The sequence below is a fragment of the Cupressus sempervirens genome, chromosome 5, assembly GCF_028749045.1.
Source record: "Cupressus sempervirens isolate cs-2001-9-10 chromosome 5, ASM2874904v1, whole genome shotgun sequence".
Classification (NCBI taxonomy): domain Eukaryota; kingdom Viridiplantae; phylum Streptophyta; class Pinopsida; order Cupressales; family Cupressaceae; genus Cupressus; species Cupressus sempervirens.
This window is the reverse complement of record NC_143122.1, coordinates 451,765,300-451,777,094: the sequence shown is the minus strand read 5'-3', so window position 1 is coordinate 451,777,094 and position 11,795 is coordinate 451,765,300.

The following is an 11,795-nucleotide window of genomic DNA, read 5'->3' as shown; positions in this document are numbered from 1 at the left end:
CGGATTTTGGTACGTCACAAGACAAATACTAAACCTTGGAGTGGATCCTTAAAAAGATTTTCTTTTCTAGAGAGGAATTACACAATCGATTCCTGCCATTGACCTTGTGCAAAATGAATGCCCAACAATTACCAAAGTCCTATGAAGTGCACAAGGAAGGTCTTCCTAAGGTGTAAGTGCATGCAGCTTCATTTTTTGATAGTCCTCACAGTTTGGTTTTGGTGAACACATTTTAGTTGACACAAAATCTTGCTTTTTTTCATAGTGGAAAGTTGCTAAATAGAGCATTTTACAATCCGTTTGTCGTGGGACCATTCCTTCATCTCTGTTAGGTCTAGTTAGCTAGGTAAACGTTAGGAGACATCTTGTTTCCCTCACCAATAATTATGAATTCTTTCATGCATGCCATACCTAAGTGTCCCCAAGATGCACTAAGTTAAACAAAATAATGATTTTTGAAGGGTGATATCTTGGACCTTGTGATGGTTACCAAGATTCTATGAAGTGAACAAGTAAGGTTATACCAAGGTGTACACACGTGTAGGTTGATTTCTTAATGGCCCTCACTATTTGGTTTTGACAAACACATTTCAGGTAACACAAAATCTTGCTTCTTTGCACATTGGAAAGATTCTAAATGGAGCATGTTTGGATTCGTTTGTCATGGGAGCATTCTGTTAGCTCCATTGGGTCAAATTGGTTGAGTAAATGCTAGGAGACATATCATTTCCCTCATTGAGTATCGAGAATTCTTTCATGCATGTCATACCTAGGTGTCCCCAAAGTACACTAAGTCAAACCAAACAACAATTTTTAAAGGGCAATATCTTGGACCTCGTGACCATTATTGAAGTTTCATGAAGTGAAGAAGTAAGGTGGTCCCAAGGTTTATGTACATGTGGCTATAGCTTTTTTTTATAGTTCTCATGATTTGGTTGTGGTGAACATGTTTGAGTTGACACAAAATATTGATTTTTTGTGTAGTGGAAAGTTGCCAAATGGAGCATTTTTCAATCTATTTGCTGTGGGACCATTCTGTTAGCTCAATTAGGTCTAGTTGGTAGGGAAAACACTAGGGGACATCTCTTTTCCTTCACTAAGTATCAGGAATGCTTTTGTGCATGTCGTACCTAGGTGTCCCCAAGATGCACTAAGTCAAACCAAACAATGATTTTAGAAGTGTGATATCTTTGATCTCGTGATGGTTACCAAAGTTTTGCGAAGTGCATAAGTAAGGTGTTCCTAAGGTGTAAGTGCATGTAGTTTTATTCTTTGATGGTCCTTACAATTTGGTTTTGGCGAGCAAATATTCAATTGACATAAAATCTTGTTTTTTTGCGCACTAGGAAGTTGCTAAATAGAGCATCTTTCAATCCATTTATCATGGGACCATTCTATCAACTCCATCAGGTCCAATTGGCTAGGTAAACACTAAGGGACATCTTGTTTCCCTCACTGACTATTAGGAATTCTTTCATGCATGTCGTACCTAGGTGTCCCTAAGATGCACTAAGTCAAACCAAATAACAATTTTTAAAGGGTGATATCTTTGACCTCATGATGGTTATTGAAGTTTTTTGAAGTGCAAAAGTAAGGTGTTCCCCAGGTTTAAGTGTGTGTAGCTTCATTTTTTGATGGTCCAGATGATTAATTTTTCGGCAAACATGTTTTAGTTGACACAAAATCTTTCTTTCTACGTAATGGAAAGTTGCTAAATGGAGAATTTTTTCAATTCGTTTGTCATGGGAAGATTCCATCAGCTCCGTTAGGTCCAATTGACTAGGAAAATACTAGGGGACATCTATTTTCCCCCATTGAGCATTGGGAATACTTTCATCCATGTCGTACCTAGGTGTCCCATAGATGCACTTACTCAAACCAAATAACAATTTTTGAAGTGTGATATCTTGGACCTCATAACAACTACTAAAGTTCTATGAAGTGCACAAGTAAGGTGTTCTTAAGGTGTAAGTGTATGTAACTCCATTTTTTGATGGTATTTATAGTTTGGTATTGGAAAACATGTTTCATCTGACATAAAATATTTCTTTTTTACATAGTGGAAAGTTACCAAATGGAGCATTGTTTAATTTGTTTGTTAGGTAAACACTAGGGGACATCTCATTTCAATCCTTAAGCATTGCGAATGCTTTCATGCATGCTATACCTAGGTGTCCCTAAGATGAACTAAATCAAACCAATTTTTTTTTTGAAAGGCAATATTTTGGACCTCATGACAATTATCGAAGTTCCATGAAGTGCACAAATGAGGTGTTCCCAAGGTGTAAGTGTGTGTAGCTCTATTTTTAATGGTCCTCATGGCTTGGTTTTGGAAAAAACATTTTAATTGGCACAAAGTCTTGGTTTTTTGCACAATGAAAAGTTGCTTAATGGAGCATCTTGAAATTTTTTTGTCATGGGACCATTCCATCAACTCTGTTAGGTTTGGTTGGCTAGGTAAATGCTAGGGGACATCTCATTTCACTCGCTGAGCATCATGAATGTTTTCATGTATGTCATACATAGGTGTCCCCAAGATGTACTAGGTCAAACCAAATAACAATTTTAGAAGAATGATATCTTGGACCTCGTGATGATTACCAAAGTTTTGTGGAGTGCAAAAATAAGGTGTTCCCAAGTTGTAAGTGCATGTAGCTATATTTTATAATGGTCCTCACTGTTTGGTTTTGGAAAACATGTTTCAGTTGACACAAAATCTTTCTTTTTTGTGCAGTGGAAAGTTTCTAAATGGAGCATCTTTCAATCTGTTTGTCATGGGACCATTATGTTTGCTCCGTTAGGACTAGTTGGCCAAGTAAACAATAGGCAACATCTTGTTTCACTCATTGAGGATTGGGAATTCTTTTGTGCATGTTGTACCAAGGTGTCCCCAAGATTCACTAAGACAAATCAACCAACAAATTTTTGAAGGGCGATATCTTGGACCTCATGATAGTTACCAAAGTTCCATGAAGTGCACAAGTAAGGTGTTCCCAAGGTGTGTGTGTAGCTCCATTTTTTGATGGTCCTTATAGTTTAGTTTTGGTGAACACATTTTAGTTGATATAAAATATTACTTCTTTAATGGAGTATCTTTCAATTCATTCATCACGAGACCATTCCATTAGCCCTGTTAGGTCTAGTTGGCTAGGTAAATGGTAGGGGAAATCACATTTCCCTCATTGGGCATCTGAAATGCTTTACAACATGTTGTACCTAGGTGTCCCCAAGATGAACTACATCAAACCAAACACCATTTTTTTAAGGGTGATATCTTGGACCCTATGATAGTTACTAAAGTTCTATGAAGTACACAAGTAAGGTGTTCCCAAGGTGCAAATGTGTATTATTTGGTTCACGGTGCTAGAAACTTCATACAACTTCTCTTCAACTATTAATCTTGTGAGCATTGCACCATGACTATTAGTCATTCAAGAATATACAAAGCACACAAACTATTTGATAAAAATGCCTTAAAAGAATGTGAACTATATGGAAGAAGAGATGACATGTTGTGAAGTGTTTGACAAATTTTTCCAAGGTAATTAAGGAGCCATGGGTGATGTATCCAAACTATTTTGTAAAATGTGAGGGGGCATGAATCAACCTTGATGTTAGAGTTAAATGTTGAAGAGTTTATATTTAATCACCTTCAAATACAACTGAAAGAAACAAAATTGATCTCCCTTACTCATACATGTATAAAATATGGAATCATGCATAACATTGGAATTTGAAACAAGAGAGGGACATCCACCTTACATTCAAACCATTCATATAGCACTAGATACAAATTTCAAAAATGAATTTGGCCAACATAAAGGTATTGTAATTTTTAAACCATTGATCTCTAAAACCAAAAACATTCAAATAGGTCTAACACAATATGCATTTTAAAATTTCTTGATTTGCCAAAATATTGGATCTTAAAATTCAGAATTATCAAATCTTAGCATCTAATCACCTAATCCCATAATACAAGCATCAAAGCAAATGTGATAACAAAGAATCAAGGTAGTTTCCATAAGGTCTAATAGAGTCAATATCAATATATTAGAAATGTTTAGAATAACTAAGAGGGAGGGGGAGTGATCAGTTACTCAAAGTCTATACCACTTGAACAAGTAAACATTAAACACTTCACTATTCTTCTTATCCTGTTGTTTCTCGATCTCTATTGTAAAATTGTCATAAAAATAACTTGCATTGCATAATGGAAACATTATCAAATGTAAAAATTCATAAAATATTCATTGTAGTTTGCCAGTAGGATTTTAGGTGGAAATCCAATTTGGGAAAAGCCACCAACAAAATGTGACTCTTTTTCACTCTTTCAAATTGAGCTCTATTAGGAACCAACACTATTAATGGTTAAAATACACACTATTAAATGTGACCTGGTTAGAAGATTTAATCACCCTATTAGGAGTGACCTTATAAGAGGACTTTGCTCATTCGATTTAGAATGTCACCCAGTTAAAGAATTTACACAGACTCTTAAGTCTTCAATTGATAGTTAGTTCAACCTTTGTTAAAAGGATTTCAATATAAACTATTTAAAATGATAAGAAGGAAAACAATAGGTTTGATCCATGTGATTACAACTCACTTTCTTTGGTTTAGATCTATGTTCAGTTCTTATTCTAGTGCATTGATAAGCCTCTCACTATCATCTCTAATCTTGATCTGCTTGGACACCTTTCAAGCAATCAATCCACTCTTCTCATCGACACTAAAGCCTTCTAATCTAGTTCACTTATCAATAGCAACATCATATCTACAAGCTTTCTCCTTTAGCTTTGCATTCACACACTTGTGTGTTCTGATCAACCTTTCTTTGTATGCCTTTCTTCACATACAAACTCACTCATATACACATTGGCTGGGCTCGATTGGGCTTAACTAGATATGACACCAAATGTTCAATTATGTATCTCTTTAAATAGGAAACTCATGCTTTACCATTTTCTACATCCACCATAGATCTTAGGGTTTATGAACAGATTCAATTTGATTCAATGGATCTATTCATCTTCTTGATCATCCTCTAGAAACTTTTCTAGAATTTGTTTGTTAGGTCTTTATCTAATTAGCTCCTTGAATTTGATGATCCAACTCATCAATCTTATCTCCAACACATTTTACATCTCACAAGAATAAACTGAGTTTGCTTGATCTTACAATATCTTTGAATTTTATTCTCTTACTGTCACTCGACAATCTCTAAATTTTGATACTCAGTCAACACTAAAATACTTGATCATTGTAAATCATTTTGGCTAAGCGTCAACTAACTTGTTTGGTTGATGCTAATGCTCGATCAACACTCAATTTTCTTGACACTAATTGTAGCTCAGTTGACACTAGCATTACTGGACACCCCTTAGTATTTTATTCTTTTGCTCAGCTCAGCTTAGCTTTCTTGACATAAACACTTAATTTTCTTTATCAAAGTCTATATAATCAAATGTCCATTGTAGCTTTCTTTTCATAACTTCAACCTTTCCTCTAGGTGCTATAGTTATGAGTAACTTCTCATATCATCTTCATCAATCAAATGGATATGACATTTAGATTAGGCAATGATATGTCTCATCCATAGATTTGATATTAATGATAAAACAACAATTGTTCCAATTATAAGTTTCCAACACCAAAAATCTCATACAATGTAATACATCGATAATCTGAAATACTATAACCATATGTCTAATAATGTCATACATGAAATATATATCGAAAATGAAATACATCAAAATAAATATTCAAAATGTATGCCCAATGATTGCATATACATGTAAAATGTACACACTATATATTTACTCTTTCTCGCTAGGGAAAGAAAACAAATCCTTGAATGTTTTTGATTTTTGAGAAGAGGGAGATGTTGTAGATGATGGGGTTTTCCTAAAATGCTCACTAGTACCTCAATCTAGACTCTTTTGTAACATGAACTATTACAATCAAAAGTATACATGAATCAATAATTATTATACAACAAAAATGAAATATACATACACATAAAATAAAATATTTGCTTACTGCTAGCTAATAATCATGATCTGTCAGGGGCACATGGACGATCAGGAGTACTAAGACCCTATGAAAATCATCAATGTTATCACATGATTGCACTTATTAATATCATATCTAATTTCAATACTAACTAACTTGTAATGAAAACTCTTTCATACCTCAATTCAATGGTGCAGAACTAGCAATCACTCCCTGATCAATATAGTGACAAAGATGTGGAGGAGTCTCTAATATCATTAGCTAAAAATGATACAACATGAGAATTATGTGTAGTTATCAAGAACACATATGTTCTTATGTCACATTATCAATTAAAATATTTGGGCACCTCTATGAATGTAGCATCTCATCCTTCATTATACGGTGTTGATCCTCAAGGTGAAACATTTAGCTATTGCACATGCATGTAAATCTATTAGACATCACAAATTAACCACATTCGTGTGCAAAATAATGTAGTATAGACATACAAATTAAAATGTATTAGAATATGTATATACCTCTAGGGAAATTGAACTCATCTAAAAGCCAGGTGACCCCATATCAACATCATCATGACCACTCTAACTTTGCATATGATCCTATAATAAGCCAAATAAGTAAATTATTCATTCATTTATTAAATAAACATATTAAATTGATTCAAATTAACATGTAAACAAATATACCTCTACATGAGTGGTACCATGCCCATGCTCAGAGTCCAATATGAAAGCTGATGGTCCAATACAAAACTAATGCACATGGATAACAGTTTTGTGTTAACCTTTGATACAATTACATTATAAATAAATGTATTAATTTAAATGAATACATTGATACATACATGTGGAGTTGTCGACATGGTGTAAAATGAGGTCGGGGGATTAGTGCTAGTTCCAACAACACTCTGGCCTTGATTTTTGAGCAATGTTAAGACATAGTAATTTATCGGTCATTCATGTACATATGAGATGTGATCAAAATAGTTTAAAGTATAATTCTTTATATTTACCTATGTATCAATGCCAAATGTGAAATTGAGGACATCGTCTGTCATCATCCTAGTATCTTCATCTAGTCTCCTACAAGTGCCAAATGTGCATAGAGACCGACACGACATGCACATGTGACCACTTGTATGATGGGCTCATCTAGAACCAAAGGAGAGACACAATGAATCAGGGTTTGAGTCAAATCTCTAATAGTTCCTAGAGTGTTGGCCTCTATGTGTTCCTTCATAATAGAAGGAATAGTAATATGATCCACCTATGATAATATGCTCCACCTACGACTTTCCAACAGGTTCTCTAACAACATTAGGATCATGAAGTACCCCTAGCCTATCAAAAGATGATCCCCCACCTCTACTTTGAGAAGAAAGAATATCAAAATAATTAGGGATCTCCCCAAGGACAAAATCACAATACAATTTCATCGAGAAATTCTTTGGAACCTCATGATTGTTACAAGGAGGGGCATCAAACACCATCCACCATCTATCCCAAAAGTTATTTTTAATACCTTCATGAATGCACCAATGGATGAGAAACCTTTTAGTTTTAGTTCTCAATGTGTTTTGTTCTCCAAGCTTTTTAAACATACCACATATGTCATATTTGGTAATCTGCTTATTTTTATGTCTTGATATGACAATTTATCAACATAATATATTTTTTGTTCTTCTCTTTTATCATGTCATAGATTTAGTTGACCACTAACAGATGCTACCTAACCCACAATGGTCTCAAGGGATTGTGCCAATAATGACCTACTAGGATTGTTATGAAGCAAACCCTTCAAGCTCCTAATAATTATTTCTAACTCCATTCTCCCTCTTTCAATTTCATTCAAAAGAATTTCTTGGGTTCCTGGAGGAGGTCTTTTAATTGGTGGAGGTTATGGAAGTGGTTTTTCATCATTTTGAGGGTTTTTGGGTTAATCCTATGGAGGATTTAGTGGATTAGGTGGTCGATTCTTTACATTACCTGCAATCAAACACCTGCTATTTTTAAAAAACTAAACAAACCCCAATGAAAATTTTAAAGAACCATTAAAAATAGATTTTTTAATAAAAGAAAGAGTTAAAATCCATACCTCTTTGAGTGGTTTGGGATTTCTGACATTGTGGAGCCATATCTCATGCAAATTGAGGTTCAAAATGGGCAAAAATAGGGCATACACACTCCTTGGAAGAGAAAGAAAATGCAAAAGATGCAAAGAGAAAATGGAGAGAAATAAGAAATGACTCTTGAGTTTTTTTAATAAAACTTTTCAATGACACAATCTGTCTACTTAATTCATTATTTTTAAATAGCACAATTGTGGTACCAATTTCATGAGCCATAGGTTCATACTGCCCAAATTATTGCATGATCTTACTATACCTTAGATTAGAAAAAAAATATGTGGCATATTTTTGGTCCACAAATTTTTACACTTACCTAATAGGGTATTAGACACTTTTAACAAGGTGTAGTCATTCTGAAGATGACAATATTGTAAGCTCTTAATAGGGCACTTTATTACTGCAGTGATGAATTGTAGGTCTATCCCCACCACAACTTTCCCTCTAGCCAAGGGTTTTCTATGAGGCTAAAATATTATGTTATGAGTTCATGAGTTTTAGTGTTTATTTAGTTATTTTATTTTACAATTGTGTAAACTATATGAATACAAAACTTATCGGTAATGTTATCAGCTACACAAAAAGGAATATCGTGTAAGTGTTTGACAATTTATCAGTTTAAGGATTAAAAAATGATTAAGGTTTAAGAAATTGAAGGGTATTGATTCATCCCCTCCCCCCTCTCAGTTTCTCAGCTATAATTACTAACACCTTCCATGGGCTTATTTTCATAATTTTTCCATATGGACCAATTCATGATCTTATTGGTCAACTTTGACAATTATTTTATAAATGGATTTATTTAGCCTTGCATATTAACTCAAATGGACTAAAAATATGTTTAAAAGACCATAAGAACTCATGAAATGTCTTATATTCTCCTTGAGTTACTTTTGTGCTAGGTGCTCTTGCACCAAATTCTCTTATAGAGGTGGAGCATACCCCTATTGAGGTGGGGTTTTACTATGTGTCTATATGGTGGTGGATACTTTCTTTGGTTCTGCTCTCTTCCTTCATGTTTCCTATCAAGCTAGAAGCTCTTATTAAGGTGGAGGAAAATCAGATGGAGGTGGTTTGTTTCTACTATTTGGAGTTGTTTAGTGGAAGTGGATGTTTTTTTTCTCTCATATAGCTATATGGTGGCATTTTGGAACTGGGATGGGCCTTACCTTTCAATTGTCTTTTCCTTTTCTTATCCTCTTGTGCAGGGTTATATTTATATTAAGGTGGATAGGTATAGTTTTGTATTTTTTTGGGTTGGACGGTGGTTCTTCTTTGCATTTATCATCTTATTGGCCTTGGGTTCCTTGTCCAAATTCCTTCTTATTGTATTAGGTGCTAGTTTTACCAATTTTGGCCCCTTGGTTCTTTCTTTTTAGGAATTTTATTTTCTAGAGATATCTTCTTGACCCATCTTTCTTATGGAAATGTTTGGCTAGGGGAACCTTTCAAAACAACATATGTCTTAATGCGTTAACTGAAGCTCAACCTATTCATGTGTTTAATCTTCTATTTTAAAAATAGTTTAATGTCTCTAGGTTAGTATGTTTTTGTTTTGCTACACAAGGTTGTGATTTAGGGAATCTTCTAAATCTTCATGTTGGTTCCCTAATTAAATTCCAAGTTTTTTCAATTAGTTCTTCGTAATTTTTCTTGTTGTCTAGCTGGGTGCTAATAGTTTCCAAGGGCCTAACACAATTTGTGGCTATTTTTTGTTAGGACTAGGTTGGATGTCCCTCTTAATCCCAAGTTCTCCTTGTCCAGGAAGGTTTCTCTTTGAGGTGAGGCTTTGGCCTTGTGTTTAGTGTTATAGGAAGCTAGTATTTTCTTATTTTTTATTCACTTGCTACTAAATGTTTGTTGGTTTTGGGTTTCTAGAAAACAACATGTTATCTCTTAAATTGATTCATTTTGGTGGGGCTCTAGATCAAAACTACCCTTATGCTTTCTTTTATAGAAACAAACTCATATAAAAACACCAAGTTGTAGAATTTGACCACCTTTCGTAAAGACAGTCATCTCAAACTGAATACTTAGACATGCCTTCCACGTCCACCACCTCTCCAATGAGTTCCACATAGGAATTTTTGGGTCAATAAAATTATATTTGGCCAGTGACTTCCTTGCAACTAATACAATATATTTACTTGGTTCATAAGTGGACTTTTAGAGAATTTAATTCCTTTACAAGTTTAAATCATAGACTAAGTTACTCCTAACATTAAGAGAATAAATATTAAAATAATATGTCAAGAAATTTGATTGGATAGAAAGCTTGGCTAAAAGAATACAAAGTTCCCTTGGATCAAAAGGGACACATCATATTAGTCGTATTGTCTTAAAATGGAACTACCTCATTTTGAGACCTTTCAACCCTCCTTAGTAAGGTTTCCTTTTTTTTTCTCCCTAAGGTGGATAACATTTCTAGATCATCTCTCATCTTTTGATGTGGTCCTTTAGGTTGCATTATCACATTTTTTTCCATATCTTTCAACGGATCTATTATTTCCCAATTCTTTTTGCACCTTCTCCAAGGCCTTTGATCTCTATTTCTATGCCCTTTCTTAGGAATAGGACAACTTTGTCAACCTATTCTAGGACAAGTGAACTTGGCCATGAAGAGGTCAATTAAGTCGACATCTTCCTCGATGACTTGGGGTCATGTGACCCGAAGTGCCTTGGGTGTTCAAATTCATTTATTGTTCTCTTGGGTCAGCCTAGTTTGTTTTCCCACCTAAAAACTAGTATATTAGGAGGCTTGAGATCTTCATTTTCACATCTAATAGTCCACATCCAAGGTATCCAACATCTATAAGAAAGAAAGCATCCACGCATCTTCAAGAATTCATTAAATCTCAAGCACATGCTCCTTGCATCAAGCTTCTTCCTTACATATGGTAGTGAAGTTTGGCTTCTAAGGAGATCTATCATTTCAAATCCTTCAAGTTTTTCTACTATTCATCATGGCATGTCACATACATTCCTATACATGAGTTTTTGACTTATTTCATTTTCCTTTTGGTTTCTCTGAGTCAAGGCTATTACATTTGCATACGTGATCACGTATCAAATTCAATTGCATCTACAAAGGTAATTGTACCTTTCATTTGATATATTGAATCCTACTTCATGTTAGCATTTCCTTTATCATTACATTTCAATTAAATGGTTGACTCCCCAATCTAGGGCTTGACCAAGGCAATCACTCATTAAACCAAAAACAAAAACCATATATACAATGTGCAAGATAAGATTGGTGATATTGTGGTTGCAAATCTCAAAATAACTCTTTGAGACTTTCCAAAAATAGTCAGGTTGACCTAGTTATGGGGTTTCATAAACATAGTTACTTTTTGGAATGGTATCTAAACACATTTCCTCCAGGAGAACTTGTTCTAGAGACTTCAACAATAAATTTTCTGGATTTCCTAGTTAATTTAGAGAGATGGAGACAAAATTTTAGAATCAGGCCCAATTCGTACTATTTAAAGCAAAAAGACACTTTCCTCTATACATTTAAAGGTGAGAACTTTATGATTCATTTCACTTTTAAGTTTAGATTTTCTTTCATATCTTAATTGGGCTGATTATATTCATTTAGTGCTTATATCTACAATACATATCTCTCTTAGTCAATTAGTTCAATTGTACA